The sequence below is a fragment of the Camponotus vicinus genome, unplaced genomic scaffold (genome assembly GCF_025532165.1).
Source record: "Camponotus vicinus isolate PSW18456_S1 unplaced genomic scaffold, iyCamVici1.0 SCAF_1, whole genome shotgun sequence".
In the NCBI taxonomy this organism is placed as follows: Eukaryota; Metazoa; Arthropoda; class Insecta; order Hymenoptera; family Formicidae; genus Camponotus; species Camponotus vicinus.
The window spans coordinates 6,043,326-6,070,741 of record NW_028141945.1 but is presented as its reverse complement, the minus strand read 5'-3'; the positions used below and the strand labels follow the sequence as shown (position 1 = coordinate 6,070,741).

Here is a 27,416-nt window from a genome sequence, read left to right as displayed (position 1 = left end):
CTAGGCGAATCAAACATGGCTGCTATGACGTCACGTCGGAACTTCGGAATTGGACTAGTTCTAACGTCACAAGTAAATTATGCGTCGCGCGCGATCGCCTCGGGATATTTGTGTGTTTTGTGTATTTAATCGTCATTGTGAGTGTTTAAAAAATGAAATTGATCGCTAATTAATATCTCACTATAATTAAAATTATATCATAATCCGGTATGATGAGCATAAAAATCACGAATTACGATTTTAAATGAGGTTATCGTTCTATAAATAAAAGTATTTTATCGCGAGAGTCGGAAAAATATCTGACAACTGTATTATTCGCAGGTATTACATTATTATCTCGCTATATTTATTGTTTCTCTCTCTCTACATATGCTTTTATATATATAAATATATATAAATATATCTTGCTATATATTATTATACATACCAATTATTTCCTATTTTTGAATTTATAGAAAAATACAATCTACAATCGCTGTTCAAACACGATACAACAAGTAAGACCACAATGACAATCTTTTGGGAATATTCAATTTCTACGCCTCAAAATGCATGTAAGTTTTTAAAAAACCCTTCACATAAGCTATATATTAAATATTTATCGATTTTAATTTTATGATTATTAATAAAAAATATTTTTTTCAATATGCCAATGCAATTTTTATTGTCAATGCAATTTTTTTTATATTTAATAAAGAAAACATTTTCTTTTCTCATGAATTATCATACATTAAAAAATAATTATAAGGATGGGAAAATATGTCAATGTAAGATAAGTTTAATGTGTGTAAATAATATAGAGAGAAATGCGCTTTCCTCTATAAAATAGAATAATATTCATAAATTTATTTATTTATATTCCTGGTGACATATTTATATATTTTATCTTTTTTAATACAATTGCTTTAAAAAGATATACGGGAACGCCGCGAGCAATTTACAGGGGAAGGTCCATCTGCAGAAACAATTCTATCACAAGAAAAGCACATCTTCTCTTTTCACATACATAAAAATACACATACATAAAAATACACATGCACACATATACGCCGTCTAGAATGCAAATAAAAATCTATTGGCCACTTCTTGTTCCGTATTCGTATATAAGCTTTTACCGCAAAATACCAGAAGAACGCAGGACTTTTGTTATTTTTTTCTTTCTTGCTATATCTCTCATTTTCTATTATCTCGGTATCACTAATTTCAATTACTTGTTCGTCGAAAAAGACAACTGACTAATAATAATTTTTGCACACGCAAGATGACAAAAGTTAATTTATGTCAGCATTTTACGGAAATTAATATTTAAATGTTAAACGACATTTATGATAAATAGTTTTAATTAAAACCGACTTTGTGTTAAACTGAATTGCTATTTGTAGAGATAATATCTAGAGAGACCATAGAAATAAAATATTATAAAATGTAATAAAATGTTAAAAATATATACATAAATATTGTTATAAGAAAGAAAAATTTTTTGATTGTCTGTATCGTTTATAATTTTATAGGATTCGCATGATAAGAATAAGGATTAAATTGTTAAATGTACGTTACAAAATAGTGAATTTTTACTTCAGATATTTTGCTCCTTTAGATAGACAGATGTTTTTGTAGTCGTACTACAATCAATTTCAGTTATTTTGAATTTCTAGTTCTTTCTCTCAATTTACTGCAGTTGTAAATTTCACGAAACGTCAGTAATGAACCTAACACCTTGCCGTAGCATTAAATGAGATTATATGAGATTGCGGTCTGCAGGCTTGGACAAAATCAAATTTCTGTTGAAAGCACTAGTGTGTACCGATGGTAGCCGTGCGAATCGGAACTAGCTTAAAATGAACGTTTCGCTTGTGGGTCCAGCTACGTCTGAGCACAGCGCCATACGATTTTCAAACCCTCTTTGAGTAAATATTGATTTCTATTCCGTTAGATTTACGTTTTATTATCGAAGACGTGACATATCTATTCTAACGTGTGAAACGTCAGGTCGCGATTTATGAACTCGACTCTATAACTTCCTAAAAGCAAGTGGTTAATGCGGTCTGCCGAGCTCTTAACTAAGAATCGGTTTTCTTAATTCAATTCATTGATATTTCGACCAAAAGTTTGCATTACGTGAAACAATTTTGAAATATATTACATAGATAATATTTCTATACGTATATATTAAACATATGTGTGAAGAACGTTTTCTCTTACAATTTCAAAATAAGTACTGTATGATTTTACACAAAGTTATCAAGATCAGACATGTCCTTTAACTTATCTAATAAAATTATCATTCATTCTGCGAAGGTAAAATAATTATTCCGAAAATTTCCGTTAAGAAAAAAAATCTCTTTCTATTTTAAAGTCTTCTATTCATCTTTTTCTATTCTATTCTAAATAGTATAAATACTGAAAAAATAACTTTGTCGCTAATACATGTTTCTCTTTCTCTGTTTTTTTCTTTAAGAGATATAAGGATATAATAATAAATTACTGTATATTCAGCTAGTAATTGCATTTAATTATGTATATATATTATCTCATTATATAATATAATCTATCCTTTCTTTTACTTATTTTAATCAGCAAGTAATTGTTTGTTTTCTCTCACTTGTAGAATTATTGCGCACATAAATAATTAATTACATATATAATTAATTACATATGTCGAATAATAAAAAAACGAGACAAACTAATGCAAGATAACTAAAATATATAAAATATTCTTATAGTAAAGAATTATTCTTATATAGAATAATGAACATTATAAGTTAATGAAATTTGGAAAAATTGAAAGTTAACTTTAATCTGTTATTGAAATTAAATTTTTTTTTCACTTTTTCAATGGGTTTTTATGAATTCGATTATCTAAAGCTTCAGTAATATTGATGCGATTTGTATGTGTGCATATATTTGAATATTTATTATGTAAATGTAAATGATCGCAAAACTTTCACTGTATTATTTATTTTTTCAAAATATTCAACATTTAGTTTATGATATAAACAGCAGCACATTCACATTGAAATAGAATTTTCTCGGTAATCATTATCAGAACGCACGCTGGTAAATTTATAATCCGCTCGTTTTACTCGGGGATATAATTTTATTCACATTTAATTTCGCATATATTTTTCGGCTCGATCGTTTGATATGACGTAGCGTTATCACTAGAAAATGCGGATTTTTGATAAATTGAGCGAATCATGTTGCAACGTCAATGTGATTATGTTATTCCCGTTATTTTACAGCTGTGATTTATTGTTAATGCGACGCAGGGCGCCACGATATATAAACATTCGCTCATCTAGCGATTTGTCGGTAATAAATCACCGTTTACACGACATTTTCAGCTTCATTTCTCCAGAATTCCCGCTACAGCATCGCGATGTAAACAGGCGATACAGAGTATGAACGGAGCGCATACCATTGGCTTCACTATAATACGCGAAGCAAAGTTACGGGGCGGCAATGTAGCGCTAAAATATTCCCAAGCCGTGTGCGCGCGCGCTGTTCAGTCCACGTGCCTCGGCCCCATTGTTTATTACATCCCGGATGTGTTGTTTGCTGAAAAAGTTCGTCGCCATGAATCAGGGTCCTGCCAGCGACCATTGTACTCTCGTACTTATCCTGCGCGAGAACGGAACGATGCATTTTACCGGCGAAACTCTCTTCGCCTCGTTCTTTTTCCTCTCAGATAATCCGCTTAAAGTTCCGAAGACGATGTTTATTAGAATATTTCGCTGTTAAAGAACATAGCAAGATTTTTATTATTCGTCAAAAATGATGCTTGAAAATTATTATTGACTATTAATGAAGATTAAAGATAGGAATATGACTTACAGTTTGCACGACCGCTTTCGTAGAAATTCAAAAGATGCTTCCATTCATTTCTGCTTGCCTACACAAACGGGGGACTTCAGCGGTTACGACAGAAGATCTAGGCCGGAAAAGTAATCGTTTTCGCGACGGAGCTCGACCATAAAATCGAAAAGTCGTTCTATATCCTCGGTATTAGCTCGGCTTGACGTATTATTATGGAATTGCCGTCACGTGCGCGTCGATAGACGATCGAAAACGCATCAGGCGACTTCTCCTTGTCTGCGAGTTAAGTCACTCCGACGACTTGGTAACAGCCTTCTTGATCGAGTCTAATCCTAAAGAGTTTCCGATATCTGATAATCCGAGAAATGTCCGTGATCGGCATTAAACTTAACTCGTGTTTCTTTTGGTCTGCAAAAAAAAAAGAGATTCTATCATATTCTTAGTTGCCTGGGAACGAAATTTTACGCCCTGTAATTACGAATCATATTGCTTTCAATCAAACCAGATTGTCGGGAGTAATCGAAAGCTGTCTGCGCAAAGTGTTTCATTTTGTTCGAGTAATGAATTTTACCTCGCTTACTATGCATTTTTTTTAACAATGAATTTATTCCATGTGAAATGAAATATTTTCTAGAACACTTTTTTAGAGCACTTTTCTGGAACGTTTTATGGCCCCATAAAATTTTTTATTCAATTTATTATTTTTATATTATATATCACACACACATAGTTATATGATTTTAATGTAAAATTTCATCTATTTTTTAACGCAATATTTCTGCTGGTTTTAATCTGAAACAATGATTGTGTTTAATATGACAAATTTATATGTGTATTTGCGCTATTGTCGCTAAACTCGTCAATATTCTGATTAATATGTAATAGACCTTGATATGCGACTTAAGCTTGAAAGCTGCCTTTCCTAGGAACGCAAGTTATGTCTGTATTCTCTGTGTAAACTCTTGTTATATATCAGACAAAGCGTTCTACTTAGTACAGACATCTAACATACTATTCCTGACATTTCCAGCGAATGATTTAGACAGTTCGTGTTAAGGATTTCGTAGTATTCTCGTAATTTAGATGTAATTAACGTCATGTCTTTCACGTCAAAATTACAGTCGCATATATTAATATCATAGATATATATATTAAATAATATTTTTAATATGTAAATACATAATATTTAAATACATATTTGTAGAACATAAAAGCAATACTTTTATTTAATCCATCTCGTGTGGAGATGACAGATAGAAATACACCTTCTGTGAAACACAACACGATAGGAACATACGACAGTTATCGTGCTTCCGATCCAAGGAAGAAGATAGCTATATCAAACACAAGAAAACGAAGACGTATACGATCAGCACTATCACATGCTTTACGAAGTATCCGAGAGTTCAACACAGAGAAGATTATCTTGACAGAAGATCGGCCGACACGACCGTCAGCTGTGTAACAATAATCGATAGATCGACCCCTTTGTCTGATAGAAAGCCCGTCATTTTTCGCATTTCACGAAATTCGATAGGATTTACTCGTCGCATTCGAAGGCGAAACTCCGTAGAAAATCTGTCAAGAGGCAGAAACGAGGAATTGAGTTGATTTTCTTCGTTCGAAGATTTTTTTTCTTACGCCAGGGGCATCAGTCAACAGTGATTTTCAAGGTATGCGACTGCGGTAACCGAGTACATCAGTGATGTGTATTCCCATGGGACCAGCAAGCGAAATTGGACTTCACGCTTGGCTTCAAAAGTGCGTGGAAATATACGACCGGGTAGTCTGTCAAAATTCGATGGTGGCGACCTTAAACTCCCATCTCTGGACTTTTCTTTCAACAATTTTTTTTGAGCATTTTATTCTCGTTGTAGAGAAAAGCTTATTCTTATAATAATCTTAAGAGATTTATTTCTATAAAATATAAAATAAAATTCTTAATTATTTATCCACTTATTCAAACTTTTAATATTGCGCGCAATCGATCCATAACACGCGCGATGCTACAATCCCTTGCATTTTTATTCATCTATAAATTATTTTCTTTATTCAATGTTTGCTTGGCAAAAATTTATTGACGAATATTAATTTATTTAATATAATTTCCTACATTAAATATATATTATAACAAATTAGCAAATTAAATTAAAATTTTAAATTAAATTAAATTCTGTAAATTAAATTTTCATTCCTGAAGTTTAAGAAGTATGCGAGGCCTGAAGTACCGAATATATTCATAAAGAAGCATATTTTATATGCATGTCGATTGCGCTGCATAGATCTTCGATGTCGATGCATGTTCTTGCGATGTGCGGAAAATGAGAAAAATACGGGAGTCGTCAATGTTCGTAATATTCGAGCGACGAATTCCCTGAGCAATTCCATGTTCGATGAAGCTCATTGGTTTTCTCTTCGCGTAATCTTGCAAATCTGATCGTCAGATAGGTAAAACTCATCATTTTAATAAAAATTATATTTGAATTTTAATGACGCATAGCGTGTCGTCTTCTTACTTTTATGGATCTTTCTTCGTTGTCTATAGTTTCATGAGGAAAAATAGAAAAAGGCTACAAATACAGAATGTAAAATCGAAAAGATTGCGTTGTTTTATTTATTTATGCTTATATTCATTATAATTCACCACGGTAACTGCAGCTAAAGAAGAGCTTGTGAATGGCTACGTTGCTCCGATAAATGCTGGCGAAATTTATTATCAAATTTATTGCCAAATATAACAGCGCCGATGAACTATCATTGTTCGGTATGCAAGGATTGATCGCAATAACGTTCCGCGATAGTAAAATAGACAATGGCCTGGCTGATGAAAATTACAACTCGAGATCGCTTAAATTATGTAAATAATTGTGCAAAGTAGACAGCGACGGTCGAGATAATTGAATATGCCGGCGCATCGTTCGTATCTCGGTGGAATTCGGTGAGCAACATTGTAAGCGTATTTAAAGGGACGAGGGAATAACAAGATCCAAAGGAGTCTCGTTCGTTGGTCTAGATATTTACATGTATGTACCTACAAAATTTCGAATAGCAAGCAAAGCGAGAGAGCCCGTTATAGCTGCATCCACGTTACATCCGTCTTTTTCTTTGGATACATTCGAAAAGCATCACGGCAGTAGAGACATGAACCTATCAAGACGACGCATGCTATCGAATATACAAAGCAATCTCGAAATCTGCTTCGTGAAAATCCCACTCGTCGAGTTTATCTGTAGGATGTCACGTCTATCGGATATGTTTTCTGCCAAGAGATTCAAAGTACAACTTCGAGATGAATCGCACACTATGTTATATGTTTCGATAATAAAACATATATCGAATGTATGGTAGGAGAGAGAGAAAGGGAGAGAAAAGAGAAAGAGAGAGAGAGGGGGGGGAGAGAGAAAGAGGAAGAGAGAGGGGGGATGGGGAAGAGGGGGTGAGAGGGGAGGAGAGAGAGGGGAGGAGATAGAGAGAGGGGGGTGGGAGGGAGGGAGGGAGAGAGAGAAAGAGAAAGAGAGAGGGGGGGATCCTTGTAAAAAGTTTATAAAGCTACGGATCATAGTCGAGACTTTTCTGCGCTGAATTGGATCGAGATGAGATCAGGTCGTATCTTCAAATTTTGTCAGCATGTACGATCCAGTCGCGGTATTGCATATCTGTTGGGAAAATATAAAATTACATTTATTAAAATTCATGTATTAAACTGCGGATTTTGTCATTTTGCGAAAAAGAATTATAAGAAGAACAATATTAACATGGTGTAGGAAGAATATGAAAAATGATATATTTATTTGTTTTTTTTATGCAACTTACTTCTGCAAAGGCGATAATATTAGTGCAACTTTATATTTAAAAGAAAAAAATCATTCATGATATCCTTTAATATAACATAAGATAAAAACTTGTATATATATATTTTATTTTTTTATATTTAATCTATTTGTATCGCGTTTACGTAAAGTTTTTGTATGGTGTGAAAAGACAGGGAAAGAGAGAAAGAACTAAAGTGTCGTAGTCGTGTTAAGAAAAGAGGTGCTCGGGTATAATTTGACAAAGGGAAAACTTCTCTCGTTTCTCCGTTTCAAAGGAAAGCATTTAATGGAGAAAAGAAGCGATGGGAAATACACGCGATCGTACCACAAAGATGAGATCCTCCGTATAAACCGGAGGACTGATTCGAAAGTTTTGGGAGTCGCCGGTTGATGGGGCAAACTTCCTCGACCCTTATGTCGCCCTCGTTCCGATAATTAACTTAGAAAAATGTGGTCTGCCATCGTCGAACTCGCATGAAATCCACCCCTAACTTCTGCCTAACTTGACCTTTAGTCCTCTCCTGCATCCTTTTCTTCGACCTCTCTTCACCTTACCTTTATGTCCTCATCAAGTGCCGTAACTTTCGCAGCTTTAAACTTAAATTTACTTCGGGTCACCCGTACGCCTCGTTGACCGTACTCGCGACTTCTAAGCGAAGTTCTCTCATCAAGCCCCCATTTTAGTCCAGCTTCACGCATATTACCACCGTCCGTCCTCATTTTTCCTTCGTTTTATCGCTTGCGGTATCACGCGCGTGTGTATTGACCGTATAGAGAAAATTGTTGGCGCAAATAACATGTCGGTATCTTCTTTCTCATGTCTGTCTGTTCGTTCCTTTTTTGAAATCTTGTTCGCCTAGAATCCACGAAGGGAGACAGTATAAATTTGCTTCTTGTTTCTTGCTAACTTGCTGACATAAATACAGGTTTCCATAATAGGTCAAACAATCCTCGATGTACCGCTTATTATGGTATCACCGATTAATAGCTGCTATAAAATAATACAGCCGCGGCAAAAACAAAAACGGATAAAATTTCACAACACAAATAAATTTCACAGTTTTTAATTTTTATTTTATTATATTTATTATATTACACAGGTATTATATTTTATCTACGTCTTAAAAAAGAAATAATAAAAGAAAAAAGAAATATAATTTAAGGGATATAAATTTAATGAGAGATGTCAGATATTGCAGAAAATTTCTGCTTTGCAAATAATATAAATATCAAATTATTAAAGTATACAAATTGCAAATTATTACTCACATTTAAATAATTTTATATTTAAATAAAGTATATAATATTTAGTAAATGTCCTTCTATATGTAATTTGATAAATAATTTATATGCAAAACTTTTTTGTTGCAAATTCCTATCCCAATATGTATTAACAAATAAATATTATAATAAAATAAAGCTATATCTTTATACTTAGATATTATTTCTTCTAGGAAATACAAAATTTTATATACAATAACATAAATAAAGACAAGAAGAGTCTCAGCGTGTTTTTTGCACACAAAAAATTATACTAATAATATATAATGAATAATATAATTTATTAAAAACAAAAAACTTTTATTTATTATTAAAGTTTTTAATTTATCCATAAATTTAATAATAATTGAAAGTTTCTAAATTATAAGAGAAAAATTTGATTTGTCTGGCAAATAAAGATTATGTAGCATTGCGTTTTTAATTTTTTGTTTACCTTAACCATCAAATTATTGCACGTGCATGCACAGTATAAACAAGAAATTGTTTAACACAACACAAAGTTGTATTTAAACAATTTTAACGTGATCGATACCATGTCATACTTTGTCGAATAGTTTTTTTGTTCTGCATTGTTCGGAACATATTGTTGCCTTTGCAATTTTTCAATTTCACGTATACCGTCCACCCCTTTTACAGCCGCGATGAACGACGTGAAATTTTGTAGCTCCTGCTACCGCTGCTGCTGAAGTAATTGGATATCGTAATCTCGTTATACTTTGCTAGCTGGAAGGATCGTATAAAATGTCGAGGTGAGTTTCTAAACGAGATTAACCCGCAGATCGTACGGATTAGCGTGACGAAGTTCGAGTAGTAGCTCAGTGATATTGAACATTGCATATGTTGTTATATTAAAACCTCGAGAAATGTTATTTATAATTTACAATTTATGAATAACGTTAAATACATATATAATTTGTGTTTATTAACATTACTATAGTTATCCATCTTTTCCTATTTTATGACATTTTCTAATTTAAAATTTTATATTGTCATGAGATATGAAGAAAAAGTACTTTCGTATATAAATATTACGAGAAGATAATTTAGAAAAATATTATTTTATTGCCGACCGACTGCAATTCATTTATCATTACAATGATATTATTATCTGCATGCATTTCTTGAAAGACAGCTTATTGTCTTGCGAATCGAAGCGAACATTGGCCAATGAAGTGCACGAAAGTACTTGGCAGGAGAAGGAGGGCTCTTCTTTCGGTAGACACACCAATAATTGCCTGCCTGGCGAATCTTCTTCTAGGAGACGTTCCGGACATAATTGGTTGCCTTTGTGCTAGATAGAAATGAGACGTTCTCGCTCTCTTGAAGACTTCTAAGTTAAAAAGATTAAAATCGATATGGCAAGATGGTAGCATATTGGATGTTGGAAAACTCCGCGTAAGAAAAATATTTCTTTGATGCTATTTTATTATCACGTGCGACCAATTTTTTCTTGTAATTAATATTAAATAGTATGAAAAGACAGCCATAAATTATAAGAGAGAAAAATCTGAAAAATTCTTCTCGTGCAAAACAAATGTGATTATATCTATTAAAAGATATGCTGTAACATTTTATTATCGATTAGTACCATTATGTTGTTTAACGATTCACATTTTATCAAAATTTCAAGATTTCCGTAGCCTCATAATAAAAAATCTCAACGCAAGGTTTCGTCTCGAGATAGAGTGGTAGTTATAAAAAAACAGCGGAACGTTCTAAACGTGAATTCTCCTGTGCTCACGAGAGCAGCAACGAAAGAAAGCGAATATAAATGGGCGAGACGAGCAAGTGCGTGTGGAACGCCTTATACGTATACGATGTACCCACGCGTCCGTCTGTCCGTTCGTGTGGACTGTCTCGAGAAAAGAGCGTGTAAAATCTCTAAGGGAATCGCGCGTGTACACGGCGCACCTTATAGCCCCGTAAGGAGCCGGCGTCGCGACCTACAAGTCACATGAGAATTCCTCTCCTCGCGCCTGACAGAATTCCTTTCCACTTTTCCACGAGCCATCCGCGTTTCTCCCTGTGCCCCGTGCTGGAGAAGCGAAGACGTAACACGAGACGACCCCGCCTCATCCAGGAGCTAACGTTCCTGCTGGAATTACCAGGGATTCTCTCTATCTCTCTCGCACTCTCTCTCTCTTTCTCTCTCTCGCTCTCTCTTCTGCCGTTTGTCGCTGGCGTAAGATATTCCCGAGCAGACGAAACCGCTTTATGTGGGCGCGCGCCTGTATATCTGTGCGAAACCACCGACAACGAGATTCGGGGATTAATTGCAAAACCTTTTCGTACGTTATACGGCGCCGGACTTAACGCCAGCCAAGCGTGAGAGCTTTTCAGTAGAATGAAATTGGACTGACAACGGTAGAATTGTATCCGTTAGTTTCGGGAAAAGCAGGATAATGACAGCTAACTCTCGGTCCACGACAATCGTCGCGACGGACTCGCGATGACGCAAAGGAAAAACGGATTGTTTGATAGATGAACGGAAAGGAGAGGTGAGAAGAGATTAACGAGCGAACGCGCGAGGTGTCATGATTCTGACATTTCTAGACAAATAAAACGGTTTTGTATATTTCGCGGAAGACTAATGAACTTGATATACGCGTGTCGCATGCAAATTATCGATCGTTAAGCTTTGATCGCCGTAGAATAATTTTCTATTATCATCTTCAATTGAGAATATCTTTAATAACATTTTAGTGACAAAAAAATATTGATTGATGACAACACTTTTTATTGCATCAGATATTAAACTTTCATTTTTAAAAAAATTATTTATCAATTTTAATATAGATTAAAAATAATGTTAACAATCATCAGCAGCATGATAGTTGGAAATTGAAATGGATAAATGCGTCAAATCGAGTAAAATGGACATGTAAAAAAAATTAGATAAATTCTTGCTATCGATATCGAATAGTCGAATAATCTTCGACAAGCACTTTAGATGAAAATATATCCTTGTTGAAAATCGTTATTTCAGTATGTCGTCGCTGTTCCTTGTCGCAACAAAGATACTCGAAAATGATAGTACATGTTCGAACAGAGTACCACGAGGCTTCAAGAGTACGAGACATCTTTCCCTCCTTTTGTAAAAATCTAGTCGAACAAAGGGCGAAGAGAAGAGTACCTTCTTTTTTCTCTTTTATCAAAGGGCGAAGTAGAGAAGCGGAGCGCACACACACACACACATACATAGATACACACACACGACGTTGACACTGATGTTGAAAACAAGCGACAGAAAAATGAAACCGTTTGCCGCTTTTCCGAATCTCGACCGTATTTCAGACCGCTCTAGGCACAGTTTGACTCGACGATTTGCCTGGACCCCTCGGGTTTCCCCGTAAGCGATATAAATAATGAACGGTAGGCCTTCGCGCACGAGATGCCGCGAACATTCCGCGTCTTTTTGTTTCCCGTCTTGTCATCCATCTGCTACACCCTTCGCGTCCTTTTCGCCCGACTTTATTCCTTCCTTCCTTCCTATCCTCTATATATCCTTTCTTCCGTTCTTTTGCACCATCTATCACTCTCGGCACCGTCCCCTTGAAATGCGGGTTACACACTTAACGGGAACCGAAGCCGCGCGCTGTATCTCCCGAAGGGATAGCTGAGAAACGGTCGTCAGCTGGTAAAAATGTAGAAGAAAAGTGGACGGCGCGGCTGGGTCACTTCGGCTGGTTAGACGTGTGTCGCCTCCGGGATTTCCTCAGAGAATTTTGCGTCCAACACGTTATCGATCGGAGAAATCGCTTGTACATTAAGGCGTTAAGTAATATCGTTTGCCCCGGATAAACGTGGTCCGATTTAAACGTCAGTGATATTCTCGGATTGATGTAACGTCCTTTTTTCAAAAATGCGTTTATTGTCGATACAGTCTGATAGTAGGATTCAAAAGTACATTTTCTTCGCGTTTACATTGATCGCATGGAATAAATTTTACTGTTATTAAAAGGATAAGAATTTTATTTGCAACATTCTATACGTATTTGAAGATAAAAAAAAATTTATCTTGTTTTATATTCCATCTCATTTGATTTTCGTAACTTCCTTTAATCAAATAAAAAAAAAATTAATTGTAAAGATATCAAGAAACTGCTGTTAAATTGCTGTTAAATTTTATACCACATCTATTTTTAAAGTTGTAATATAAATAATTATATTATAAATAACGAAGTTAATAGTGCGCAAAATTCAATGGCGTATTACCTTCGTTGTCATTGTTTGTAATCGATAAAATTACAAGAAGAATCGCGTAATTATATTTATTACTTGAAAATACGAGATAATCGATTCAGTACGATTTCAGTGCATCGATTTCAGTCGATTGGACAATCTATTTATCTATCTTTCTCCCTGCAAAAAGTAAACATATATTTCAAATCTTACGTTGCTTTCGTGCAACCCGATTAAGTTTAAGGATATTCTCGGTGTATCCGGCTGATTTCACCAATCCGTGAACCATAAATCTTGGGTACCTCGGCGGATTAAGTAGCTTGCTTTATCGTCGTCTGGCGTGAGATCTCAGAGCTGGAGAGTCGCCGATTTGGGATTAGCCGACGGCATTAAATCAGGAACACTCGAATCGGTTCCGTACATCGGACTTTCTAAAGCTCCTTCTGTAAGCAATAGAAAATAAAAAATAAATTGTTGTGTTCCTTTTGTACAGCATATACGTACATATCGTTAAAGCTGCAAGATTGCAAGAGCATGAAAAATAATGCGTTGCAATAAAAATTACTTGGAGCAAATAAAGGTACATACCTTTCTAGGAACGAGAAAGCCAAGATTACATTACAGAGAAGCGGTGGTAAACGACTGGAAGGAACAGAGTCAGAAAACAGAGATTTACGCGGGGCTCTCATTTTCTTACGATATTACGCCCTTCCGGCTAATTATCTGCACCAAAGTCATTAGTATTGCATTTGCGCGATGGCAGGCAAGCCAGTAATACAATTTACATCAGGATTCGCCGGCAACGTACTAAACACTAACCAGGAATCTCGACAGTGCTCGACACACCGTGACACACCGGGGTTTAATATAATGGAGCCTGGAGGAACCAGTAATTACAGGGGAATCGAGGTCGAGAAACGATTTACGGCTGAAGGAACGGTCAATGGCTTCTTCCGTGGGAATACGAAAAGGGGTGTTGCATTTCTGTCTGGCCACGAAATCCTCGCACCCGACTGCTACGATCGATCGACCTTACGGAACGATTTGAGAGTACCTTTAAGAATTTAGGAGACAACAAAGAGCAAGAGCGAGAGGCCGTTTATGGAAAGCCAGCAGCTTTTCGCTGATCCGCTTATGTCACTCGCTAAAACTAGCTAAATAGCTGTTCGTTTATTATGGATTGTTAGATTAATTTATGTATAATTTTACATGGACATAATGTTCTAACGTAAAACCGAATTTAAAGTGTCATGTTTATATTAAATTTCTTTTATCTTATATAAAATTTGAAAATTAAAATATTTATGTTATTATTATTTTATTAAGAAATAATACTTTTTTATTTTATATTTAAGTTTTTACCTGAAATATAAAAAAAAAATTATATATTTTTAAATGGAAGATTTTCTTAAGTGAAAAAGGAGAGAAAATAAATTGAAATGAATGTGCAATTGAACGCAAGCGTAATTATTTTTTAATTTTATATGTGTTATATGTTATTACATTTATATTAGAGAAAGATAAATATTTAATTGAAAACTTATTATTTCGCATATAATTATTAAAATACTGTTTCTTAACATTAATGAAATATATTTTTTTTATTGATAATTATAATAATATAAAGATAATTGATCAATCGAAATACAATATTTTTTCGCTTACAAGCAAGACACGGTTGCAAAGAATAACATCATAGATTAGCTGTCTTTAAAATGAAGGAACAGGCCTTATTTATTATTGTGTAATTTTCAATGCGGACATCAAACATCACATACCGGGAGAATCCAGGTCAACCGACGAAAACCATTTCCGCGGGCGCGTATCGATCGACGACGCGCCGTTATATCGTTATTGTTAATCTCGCTATAATCGTTTTTCGACGCTGTTCCCCGAGAGCGAAGCGAGCTTCCTTCCGCGTACGACGACGGGGTTGAATTTGACGCCCGACAAACTGGCTGCGCGAAGGATTCGATGATAAAAGTGAAGCAACAAAAATGGATTCGCGATGTCAGCGAATAACGTGGATGAAGAGACGGAGAAGAAAGATGGGTAAAAATATGGGAAAAAATAATAAAAAAGAGAAAAAATCTCACAGGGTGAGAGGAAGTAAGAAAATGGACGAAGACACGAAAAAAGCAAAGAGAAAAAGTGGATAAGCGCATCGAAGAGGCATGAAACCAATAACTTTGCGTTTCGGGCAAATGGGTTTGCATACATGTGCCAAGGCATGGATTTTGGTGCCATCGCCAACCGAATCCGAATTTCGAAATCTACGGCTGCGACGTGCGAGATCGAGTTTTGATGGACTATAAAATCGCAATTTTGCTGTCTCGATCGATTCGATATGTGTACGATGCGAAATATTCAAGGTCAACGTGCCGTAAAAATTATATCTAAATTTTATTATACGTATTGAAAGACTAAAATCACTATTAATCATCTTTAATAATTATAATTCAATCACATTCAATATGCAAATTTTCCAACTATCTGTTTGGCGATTGTTTCAAAAGCGTTTGTGAATATGTTTAAAACTTAAATACAATTTTAACTCGAATATCGCTGATCCTGATTGGTTTAATGGAAAATGGAACAATGAAGATGATAGGCTGTTAACTAAAGATGAAAAATCAAGTGATATTTCAGATTCCAAATTCGTGCATCACGAACGCTGTTTTCTTCCTATTCAATGGCAACATTCGGATGTACCAGTAACACTCGACGCAAAAATGAAAAGTCGACGAATGGCAGCGAGTCGCCAAAATACAGCTCGGTCCAGCGTTTGCTCGTCCATCGTTTCCCAAAAGCATCGTTTGATCCTGATTGCTCTGGTACAACCCATATTTCGATATCGACGTTTTGATGTGACGTATGCGAGCAACGGAATAACGCGAGAGTTAACAGCGGAATAGGGAATAGGGAATAGGGAATAGGAAATTTTTTTTCCATTCGGCTCAATAATTAAGAAAAATATCGCATTCATATATATCTATCTGCAAGAAAGATTTTTTTTTATTAATCGGTGCGTTTATAGATAAAATTTTGCGATAATTACATTCGTTTGTAAAACTAGTTTAATATTGCATGACCTCAAGATTCGTTTTCTAATTTTAACTGTCTGCTTCTGGCTCTCTTGAATTATTTTTATTGCTATTATTATTTCTTAAATTGATTACTAAATTTGCAAATCTGCACTGATTATATTGGAAAAGATAATTTTCTCATTACATTATAAAATAAAACGAAAAAATAGATTAATCTTTTGACTATCTTTGGACTATTAGTCCATTATTGGAAAACTATAATTTCTCATTTATGCAATGAACATAGCACTTCTCGCCATTGTGTCAAAAACATCGTACAAAATGATTTTTTGCGTATCTGAATTGCACAAAATTTGCATCACCCTTTATATAGCGTATTTCTGCAGTGTAGAATTTATTTACAGAAAATTATTTTGGATATTGGCAATTTTACGTTGGAATGTATAGCGGCCGCGGGCTGATTCATCGAATATTAAATTTTCGTCGAAAAAAAAGAAAAAAATGTACCAGACCACAATGTCTAACTATGACAGTTTTATTTCCCTTAGGAATTACCTGTCTACTACTGCCATTACTCAAATTTGATTGTAAAAAGTCGACGTTTTTTCCAGTTTTTTAATTAAATATTTTTTTCTTTTACGTTTTGCAATCTGTTTTCGCGCTTCTCGTTCATCGCTATTGAGTAACTTAACGCGTCGCATCTTTTTCTCTTGTATATAAGATAGAGGATATACTTGACGGTCAATAAATTAGAGCAGAGATTGCCGTCGTGGAACAAGCAATTTCCTCTCTTGCCTTAGCGTCTGACGCTACCATCTTTGCATACCCACCATACCCATCTAACACTTTGGCGAGATAGTTAACGCGAACGTTGCAATACAAGAGGATCGTAAAATCTAGTTATTGCACATCGCGCAAAGATTATTACGATCGAGCACCATTTGGCCATATCGTTACGAGACGATAACATATCTCCAAGTGCCGTTGATGTTCTTCTCGGATGAGATACGCATTAATTTATTTCTCACAAGAATTTCTTGCTTATTAGCTTCATTTTTTGAAAAAAACTATCATCGTCTTTTATCTCGCAAGAAGAAATATATTTGCATAAACCTTAAAAATTTGATATAATGTATTTCAAGAAAAAGAAAGATTTGATATGTTGTAAAAATATATCAAATCTTTTTCTTTATATATTATTAATAATAAAATCAAATCTTTCTTTTTATAAATTTTTCAACTATTATTAGCTATATTTAGTATATATATTGCTTTAAACAGCACGCTATGATATTATTATTCGCTAAATCTGATGCTTGAGAATTTTTATAATTTTGCATATTTTGTCGTGTTAGTAGAAATAACCATCATATGCCAGAAATATGTATATAATTCTTACCAAGATGACATTGCATATATTTATAGAACGTTTTCGTAAGCGTACATCTGTTCAGCTGCTTCGTAATTCACTGTAATATCCGCACGGGGATTCAAAGCCGAATGTAATCGCTACGATTAAACTTGGATGAACACAGAGACTGATATTGGATACCCGCCGTCATTGGACGTAATGAGATGGATTGCGGAGAAACTTAGGAAATAGTTTCGCATCTATTACTTCTTAATCGGGGCTTTCCGTGTCACGGATCAGTGATATGAAGCAGATTTATCGTTATTATGATAAAGTTCTAGTCTATTTGAGATACCTATCGTATTCTAAAGACGTAAAGGAAAGATACAAGATTATGTACTTATGAAATGGAATTTTTTTTACTTTGATGTTTACTTCTCAAGCATTAGAATTATGCAGAAAATATGATATATATATATATATATTTTTTTTTTTAAATAAGATTTAGTATTTTCAGATGGTGAGGTAAAATATGTCACAGAACAAATATTTCAAAAACTTTTAAAAGTATTGCAATAATACTAACACACCTTAACTATTATTTATTGTATAGCTTTTTTGGATTTCATAATTTTTCTTAATAAATGTAAGTTGATTTACTATAGTTATAATTGCTGAGAGTTTAAATTAATCTAATGATTTCTAATTTCTTAAGCTACAAGATGTGCGATGATATAATTTAATTTAAGCTTGCAAACTTATAAGTTTAAAACTGCAACTTGCGCAGAATTCTCTAAAATATCATTAAAAAACCTATCATAATTATAATTATAATTATTTTCTTCTCTATTTTGATATTATATCTGTTATCATTTTTATATATAATTTTATTTTTTTAATTGAAAAGAATCTGAATGTTAGAACAGAAGGTATATTTTTATCTTGACATCGTTTACTACATATGAAAAATGTGACATAATACAAAACGTGTTCGCACATGAATATTCGTAATAAAGTTGCAAAGAAACGGTGTGAATGCCGTGAATAATATTGTTGTCGCACCCAATGCATAACGGTAAATTTATATATTTTTACTGTACGTACGTATGTATGTATGTATATATTGTATATAAGCATATAAATAAAAGAGGAATTGTAATGATAATGCATGCTTGTTTCCAACGCGCGGCAACGCATAGAAAATGTCAAGCTATATTATAGTAGAACCAACATATTACGAGGCAGATTTTTCTCATCTTACCTTCACATTTGTGCCTTCGTGATATTTCTTTCTAATCAAAATCTCTCTCTCTCCCTCTCTCTCTCTCTCTCTCTCTCTGTACGGCACAATAAGTTAAACATAAAAATAATAAATGACGTTATATAACAAATTTTTAGTCAACAGCTTGTATAACATTATTACAAATTGCACAATAAATTTTGTAAATATTTTCAACCTATAACACTATTCTATTATAACATTGTATTCTATTATAACATTGAAATAGTCAATGGCCTTTGTTGAACGTCAAAGAATCAATTTCTGCTTTTATATAGGTACACGGGCTTTTATATATGTAGAACGATAATTTTAACGCTTTGCGTTTAAAATTGATTGATCACAATAATTGATCTTGCAAAAATATATTAAAATTTATCTCTGTTTTATTATATGTGTGTTTAAAAAAAAATATATTTATAATTATATAACAACCTAAAAATATATATGCGCATTTATTAATTTAATGTTTGTGAATATACATAAATATGACATATATCAAAAAGCTTAACAATTTTTTTATTGAGATATTAAATATATAATTTATTGTCTCTTTTTCTCTCTCTCGACATATAATTATAATTTACTATTTAAATATAAAAAAAATAATATTTATTTAAAAATATACTAGAAATATATAAAAATATAATATTTTTAAAAAGAATAATAAAAAAGGATTAACAGAAAAAAATAAATGAGGATTTTTATTGAATATTTTTATTTTGATTAATACTTTTGATAATATTGCATATTTGATATATTACAAAATTATAAAAAACATGCAATAAGCCTAAAATTAATATCATTAATGATTTGCTTAATTAAAATCTTTATTGTAACATAATTGAACGAATTTAATATATATCGGAAAAAAGAGTGATAAAAAATAATTAGTTTAAATAATAATTATTATGCTGAGATAACATGTATTTATATTGTTCCTTTATTATTAAAATACTTTTTGAAATTTTTTTAATTAGTTAAAAATATTAGATACAATAAAGGAAATAAAGAATTATACAAATCATTTTATAAAACACATCAAATATACACTTTAGCAATCACAGCAACAATATAAACAGGAAAAGATAAATCATTCTTCGTAGTAGAAAGATACGATGTAGTACATGTGATTTACTGTTGTGTAAATCTATAAAATTGATTTGATGGCTCTATCCAATTCTTCCTGTGTACGCGATACGATACAAATTTTCGAGAATTGTTCGATTTAACTGTAATCTGGTAGAAAAGCTGGCTAGTAAAACTGATAAAATTGCATTTTTATCTACCTATAAGCTTTTTTATATCGTAAACATATATTGATTATTTCTGTTAACAATTTTTCGTTTTATACATTAGTCAAAATATAGAAAGCGAAGTTTCCTCTTCTTGAATTCTGATAATCTCTCGAAGTAAAACATAAAGACATAATGGGCCTGTTCTTTTTAGCTGCACTGCTGCACTAGTGCAATTAGTTAGAGTGAAAGAAAGTATGTTTGTCTCTTTCCACTAGTGCAGCAGTGCAGCTAAAAAGAACAGACCCAACATTAACAGCAATTTCCATTGTATTTAAAAAAATTTTTAATATTTTTACATAGTATATATTTTCAATGTTATATTTTATCAGGAATCATCAATTAAAAATATTTATCTCTTTTATTAAAATATGTTAAGTTAATTATCGATTAAATTTAATTAATCGATTAAATGGTTAAATTAATCCATTAAATTGTTTGTAAATGTCATCATTTTCTTCTATATTTGAAAAAACCTCTCGCGATTTAAAATAATTTCTGACTATTCGATTAGGCGAGAGACTTTGATGTGTTCATTCACGCATATGACGCAAGTTACATTGGTTTATCCGTGCAATTTTCTCGCTTTGTTTCCGAATGAATCGACGCTTTCATTTTCCAACTTGGTCGTTTCCATTCGGCGCGACGACGAAATTGTCTCACAGCACTCTCCGAAGGATTAAATGCTCATGCGCATCAGTAACGCGCGTATGCAGATTGCCGCGCGCGACCGCATTAATCATGTCGGATATCGGAAAGGACGGAGTTGATCAGATCGGAGAACGCGGCCAGGTAGCGAGTTACGTAGGTAGGCAACCGGCCGCAAATGCGGCCCATTACGGAATTTATGATTCGTAAGTGCATAACTCTGCCATTAGCCATGAAATAGTTTCCGGCTATCTACCCCGTTCCGTGCAGCGCGTAGCCGCGTAGGACGCGCCGACTCGCGCGCCCACACACTGTCATCTCGTATTTCCATCCGGTTCATTTATCGGCGTTGGCATTATTCGAATTATTAAGCACCCTACGCTAGGGCTGTAATCAACGACCTGCTTCCACCCCGCCTCGGTATTCCCATTGTACATCCAACGGGTGTTTTTCGCCGAATCCGTTATTACGCGTCGCTTTTCGCCAACTCTTAAACATTATACCCTCGTTTCGTTCGTAGCGCCATTGTTATCCATCGTTTCCCCATTCGCTATTACCATGTAAATCTCGCGGCAATTAAGAGATCGTAAATTGAACGGAATTCGGAATTGTTTGGCGGAATTCGCGGCAATTAGACACTCATAGATTGCGAGTGAAATTTTGCCGCTCAGAACAGAGTTGAACAATGGAAGAAGTATGCGCGCGTATCTGTGTGATAAGAACGTCTTAAAAATAATACGATTATACATTCACGGAAAACTATTCAAACTCCATAACGTTGTAACGACGATAAAACAAAGTTATTCTGAAAATTGCAACTTTAATTCAATATTTATAATGAAATCATCGTGTTTAATTGTCAAATATTGATACAAAAGAATCTTGCAAAAAGATTATATACTTAGAAAGACATATACTCAGAAAAAGAGAGAGAGATGTGAAGTATATTTTATACGTAAAAAATGCCTGAACATTATTTATTATCTCACACTTATAATCTAAATCATTAACGGATAACGGCAAAGGTGCACGAGGTATGTACATTTTTTAAAAGGCTGTAATATTTTATGAGACCCCGAAAGGTGGACAACGAAACGCGATCGCGAAAAGAAAGCGAGAGAAAGGGGTAAGTCGGCGGAAGTGGCGGCGAATGTAGCGTGAAATCGTAACGGAGGAATCGCAATAACTCTTCTAAAGCGGTTTAAAGCCGCTCGTCCCCGGGCCCGCCATCCACGGTTGCGGTAAAGTCGGCGGAGCCCGATGCACGGTGTATCGAATTTTTTTTCTCGCGCGCGCCCTCCTGGTCCTGTTTCCTCCCCCTTCCCTATCTTCTCTCGTTTTAACCCTTCGTGTCTCCCTTTCTCTCCATCACCTCCTCCGCCATTCTACGATATTGGCGCAACCCTTGTCCGTGTTATATTTTCGGCGAGGATCTCGCGGTTAAGGGAGGATGGAGCGAATACGTGCGGCAAAGGCGTCGATGCAAGTGCGAAGATATCGAAATTGGAAAACCTCGGCAAATTTACCGCGGCAAAAAGCGGCCACGGAAAGGGAAAGGAAGGAAGGGGGCGTGGAAAGATCGTTTTCTCCTCTTATGACCGCGTGCGGCGCCGAACGATGAATCGTAAGGACGAGACGCGAGGGACGCAGGTTTCACAGCCATTAGGTACTGACCATTGAAAATCCTGGTCACGTAAAGCATCTCACGGTCGGGAAGGGTAATCATAAATTCTGAACGGAGATTGCGCGGCGGCGCTTGCTTTTCTTCATTTTGCGTCAGGAGATTGTGTCGAAATTTTCTTATGCGCGTGCGGTCCACACGCGCGATATATTGTATGCACAGCAAACATCTTATTTACTAGATATTCTAGTGTCTTCATTTATATATATTTATAAATCAAATAAATATATATTTAATGTAATAAATTTTTATAAAACTTGTCACTGTAAAAATTAATGTTGTGAGAAATGATTATTAATTTATATATTGCATTGTATCTCATTTACGTGTTCGATAATTCTATTATGTCCATGTTTTATGTATATAAATTTATGACAAAGAAAATAACATCTGATACATTTTTATGAAGTATTCTTGTGTCATCAAATTAACGTAATAAAAATAAAAATTAAATTTCATATTGAACAAGTTAATTGTTTGACTGTTGTAATGTTGTGAATAAAGTAAAAATCTAGGGCAAGTACATCATTATAAAAATCAAACGATCGAAAGAGATAAAACAGAGATGTAATAGAAATATATTGAAAGACGATGAATGCCATGTACAGAGTACAATCTATAATGTATATATCGTTTATGCATAATATATACATCGATTTGCGCTCCCGTGAAATCAGAGCTATTTGCCTGTAAGCGATTCAGGTCAAGTACAAACTAGAGATGCAAACTTGTACCTAAGTGAGATGCTTCGTAAATGCAAATATCCTATAGTCCCGATCGAGCACCACACTAGTTGCCTCTAACAATGGAAACTACTTAAGCGCCCGATTATTACGATAATGCGATAGAAGAACAAGTTCGCTTAAACTTAACTACAACATTAACCTGTTACGATTAGCATCGGGTAATACATATGATAAATGATATAAAAGGAGTACATTTTATCAGAGATTATATGTAAATCTTTTCTGCCGTTTCAGAATATCAAGATATACAAGATTCTCCAGTAATACGCACGCATGATTGAAATACGCGTTTCAATCAAAGCGGTTTATCAATCTGCGAGCCCAGTCGCAGCGCTCATAGTAAAAAAAAAGGCTCGCAATTTTTGATCAGTTTTTATTTTTAATCTCTTATCGTTCGCAATCAACTCTTCGACAGCTGACAGTTTTGTTTGCGTCGTTGCCAAGTTTTAGAAAACACTATATTTTAGGACAAATCAGAACTCTTTGAGTTTTAAAAACAATAGCTTTTACCTCGTATATGAATATGTATCCTTACAGTTTTTTCTCTAGCTCGTTTCATTGTTGACTAATATAAAAACTGTTATATATATGCACGGTCGGTTGAAAAGCGTTTAAATACCGAGTATTATAAAGCGCATATCGGAACTAAATATTTCCGATATGTATAAATACATATTCCATTCGCTTTCCGTTCAAACAGAGATCTTTATATCCTTTCAAAAAGAATTCTGGAATCCGCATGGGATCTACTTCCGATCTGCGTCTCAGCAATTTTATCATTCCCTTTGATACTTATCCTTCTTTCTCGCTGCATATTTCTCTTTAGTTCCCTTTAGTTGTACGCTTTTTCTAGATTACACTACCGAGATCCGGCTTTTGATCAGTCGAGTACAAGTAAGATATTATTTTCGGGCCATACATATATACATGTAGCTTTTGCCGAAAAGAAGAGGAGAGGACGGAATTTTTATGAAATTCCGTATGGGCACGTTCGAACAATATTTTCGTGAAAGATTGCGTTTTAATCCTTTGAAATCAGTAGCGGCAGGTAGCTGCTATTCTTTTGTTTTCGCATTGTTTCGTTATTATGTTAAATATTCTCGATTAATATTTCATCAAAAATACTAAAGTCGTTCTTTTCTATGTCGTAAAAAAATTTATTCTTGAGTCTTAAACTTATCAATATAATTTTGTAATTTTGTTTATCGATTCAAGCCAATTCTATGTGGAAATTATTATCGGAATAAATCAACCGCAAAGGTGTATATACGTTATACGAATGGGAGCTAGCGTTGTCGAATAAATGATACTTAGTGTCCACTGTCAAACGGACAACGACAGACGGTGAATATTTGGTATCTATAACGAGTACTCGTACACCTGAGACCATCGTCTAAACGGAAATTAATCGTTTGTCGATCGATAGCGACTAGTCGGTTTAGCGAACATACTAATCCGATCAAGCAATCTCTGCGATCTCTCCCGTTGCTGGACCCACCAATTGCATCTATACACCTGCCGGCTCTGCTACCCCTTGGCACCACGGACATCCGTTAATCAACGCCTAATTAAGTGCGTCAGCAAAGTCCAGTGGTTCATACTCAAATCTAATGGAACCTCATGGTTCATACCGATCGATATTGAATCGCTTATAGATCTTACAATGGTTATCAACGCAGTTGCAAGCTCGAAGTTCAGTTTACGAACCGCAGTTTATGTGACAACAGAATGCTCAATTCAATATTAATCAATACAATATGGTATGAAATTAATACAATACGAAACAGAGATATTATTAGTTCAATCAATTGTTTTCTTGTTCATTACTGTAATATAACTAAGTCGATAACTAATAAAATCGAAAATAATATAATATTGTTAAATAATATATTAGAAAATTGGAAAATTTTGATTTTTTAAAATGTTGATTTAATGTTGATCAAGATTTTCGATTTCAAGATCTTTCTAAGGAAAAAGTAAATGATATTTAAAGGATTTTATTTCTGCTACTAATACTAATAAGATATATCTGTATTGATAATAGTTAATATACTTAACAAATAAAGAAATAAGAAATTTATATTATATGAATATTTAAATGAGTGACAATTTTTCGCTCTTCATTTTTTTATACGATTAATTCCTTTAAGAAATGTGATCAAAGTTTGGAGCATCATAACTTTTAAAATAAAAAAAAGAATAAGATGGAAATACTTATACACTTAGTTCCGGAAATACTTATACACTATCCAAGTTATAATACTTCAAAATTTTATGTTTGCGCATCAGAGAAACTATTCCAAGTGGCCTCCTTGAACGGCGGAAATTTTGTTTGCTCGCCTTTTCTATATAAGCATATTATATTGATCGCATTCTTTCACATAGCTACTATATAATGTGTGATATATAATATGTACCGTATATATTACATTTCAAAGAAACGAGCATTATAACTTGAATAGAAAACATTTCTATACACATACGTCTATATAAATTTATTTTCTCCTTGAAGTTTTAGCTCAAGTCTGACCAAATCTTTTAAAAACACAGGGATATGGATATTTCGAAACTGGGACAGTTGATATGATTTTCTAACTTGGGAATCCAAGAAAGGAAATGTCATACCCGTTCGTATATGTAATATCTCTTTCTTTATCTCTTCTTAACCGCAACGTAACATTGATTGTTTCGATGCTTGAGTATTGATATAGATTTGCGAATGAGATTGAAACGTCATTTGAAACAAACGATTGGTTTTACAAGGAAGGTTGAAATGCAGAGACGCTGCCATTCGCTTAAAAATGATGGGTTAGCTTTCGTCATTTATCGACTGACGTCGAGACGAGTCTCATTACATGCAACGTACCGCTATTACAAACGAGACGACATTGCGGCTTCGTCGTGCCGCTCTGTGTTCGTAGGTGGAAGCGAAAATTGTCTTGCCGACAATCGCAGGATGTGGTCGATTAACTGCACCGTGACGTGCATGTCGTTTTCGTCGCCGACGAGGTACTTCCACCGGCTTCCTCCGGAAGTAGCACTGATGGGAAATGTCGACCGGGCTTAGAAAAGATAGATGCCGGGGTATAAACGAGCGACAAAACAAGGTGAGAGACGGCAAGAGATGAGAATGGAAATCTTATATTGTCTTATCAACGTCTAACAGCGGCACTGACTATTAACGTGCAATTTACATTGGGAATTATGGTAAAACGTCTCGCAAAACATGCAAAGATATCTCTAAGATTGTGAGAAAAAATTCTTTTACTTTATCATGACAGCGTGATATCTGAAAATAATATTAAGAAAATAATAAAATATTAAACAGCTAACAAATTATCAAATATTTTCATCTCTCTTTCTTTTTACTTAATATTAATTTTACTATTTTTATTATTTTTCAAATTTGATTATTATATTTTAATATTAATTTTATTTTTTAATATTATTATTATTTAATTTTAATATTTTAATATTAATTTTAATAATTTTATTATATTTTACTATATAATATTTATCTTATTTATCATTTTTCTCGTGCACCTTCAAACAAAATTTAATGGAGTTTTCAAAGATATAAATAATCTGCGTTTTTCCTTTCGCGTACATATTTTACTTATAGATTTTTGCTGCATTTTATGCGCTTCCTCTACTTTCAAGAAAACTCAGTGTTCGCAAACACAGGATGACGCTTCAAAATTTTGCTCCAGAACGCTCTCTTCGTGTCGTATTCGCACGGCTATCAAACACTGCTAACAATGTATTGACTTTGCGACTTTATTGATTTACCAATCTACCTAGTGCCAGTGAAATGATTAAATGTCGTCTTCTCAAAGGGAAAGACGGAACATTCCGTTCTCCACGGCAATCGAGAGACTTAACTGTACGGATATGCGAGGACCGCAACGGGAACGGTGCGGAATTCGAAGAAACTTGGAGGAGGCTGAAGAGGACAATCGTGCGACATGCAATTTACTTCTTGCGACAGTTTAGAGTGAGTGCAATCAATTCAATCGAATTCAATCGCAACGTAGTGTTTCTCGGACTATTAATCCGACACCTCTATTCGAGACCGCAAAGTTTCCGATTGTGACTTCAGTCACTTGATAGTTTATGCGATAATCTACAGTATTCTATTTCGATTGCTCGTGATACACATAGCGCCAATATATACTTGCCTGAATTCATGATTGTTGTTTAACCAAGTTTATACACATTAGATATGAAACTTATACATACACGAGAAATTATTGAAGATACTTCATGAAACAAATAGAT

General features: G+C 34.1%; 1 long non-coding RNA gene across 2 annotated transcripts; it reads left to right on the top strand.

Annotated features, from left to right (window-relative positions):
* The first annotated feature begins 60 nt into the window (after positions 1-60).
* LOC145970341 (uncharacterized) lies at positions 61-27,416 on the top strand. 2 transcript variants are annotated; one of them, XR_014438403.1, is made up of 7 exons: positions 61-321; positions 456-554; positions 25,651-25,765; positions 25,850-25,946; positions 26,060-26,245; positions 26,761-26,898; positions 26,975-27,416. It is a non-coding gene; the product is annotated as an uncharacterized LOC145970341 (long non-coding RNA). The 2 variants fall into 2 exon arrangements; XR_014438402.1 differs by having other exon boundaries at positions 25,850-26,245.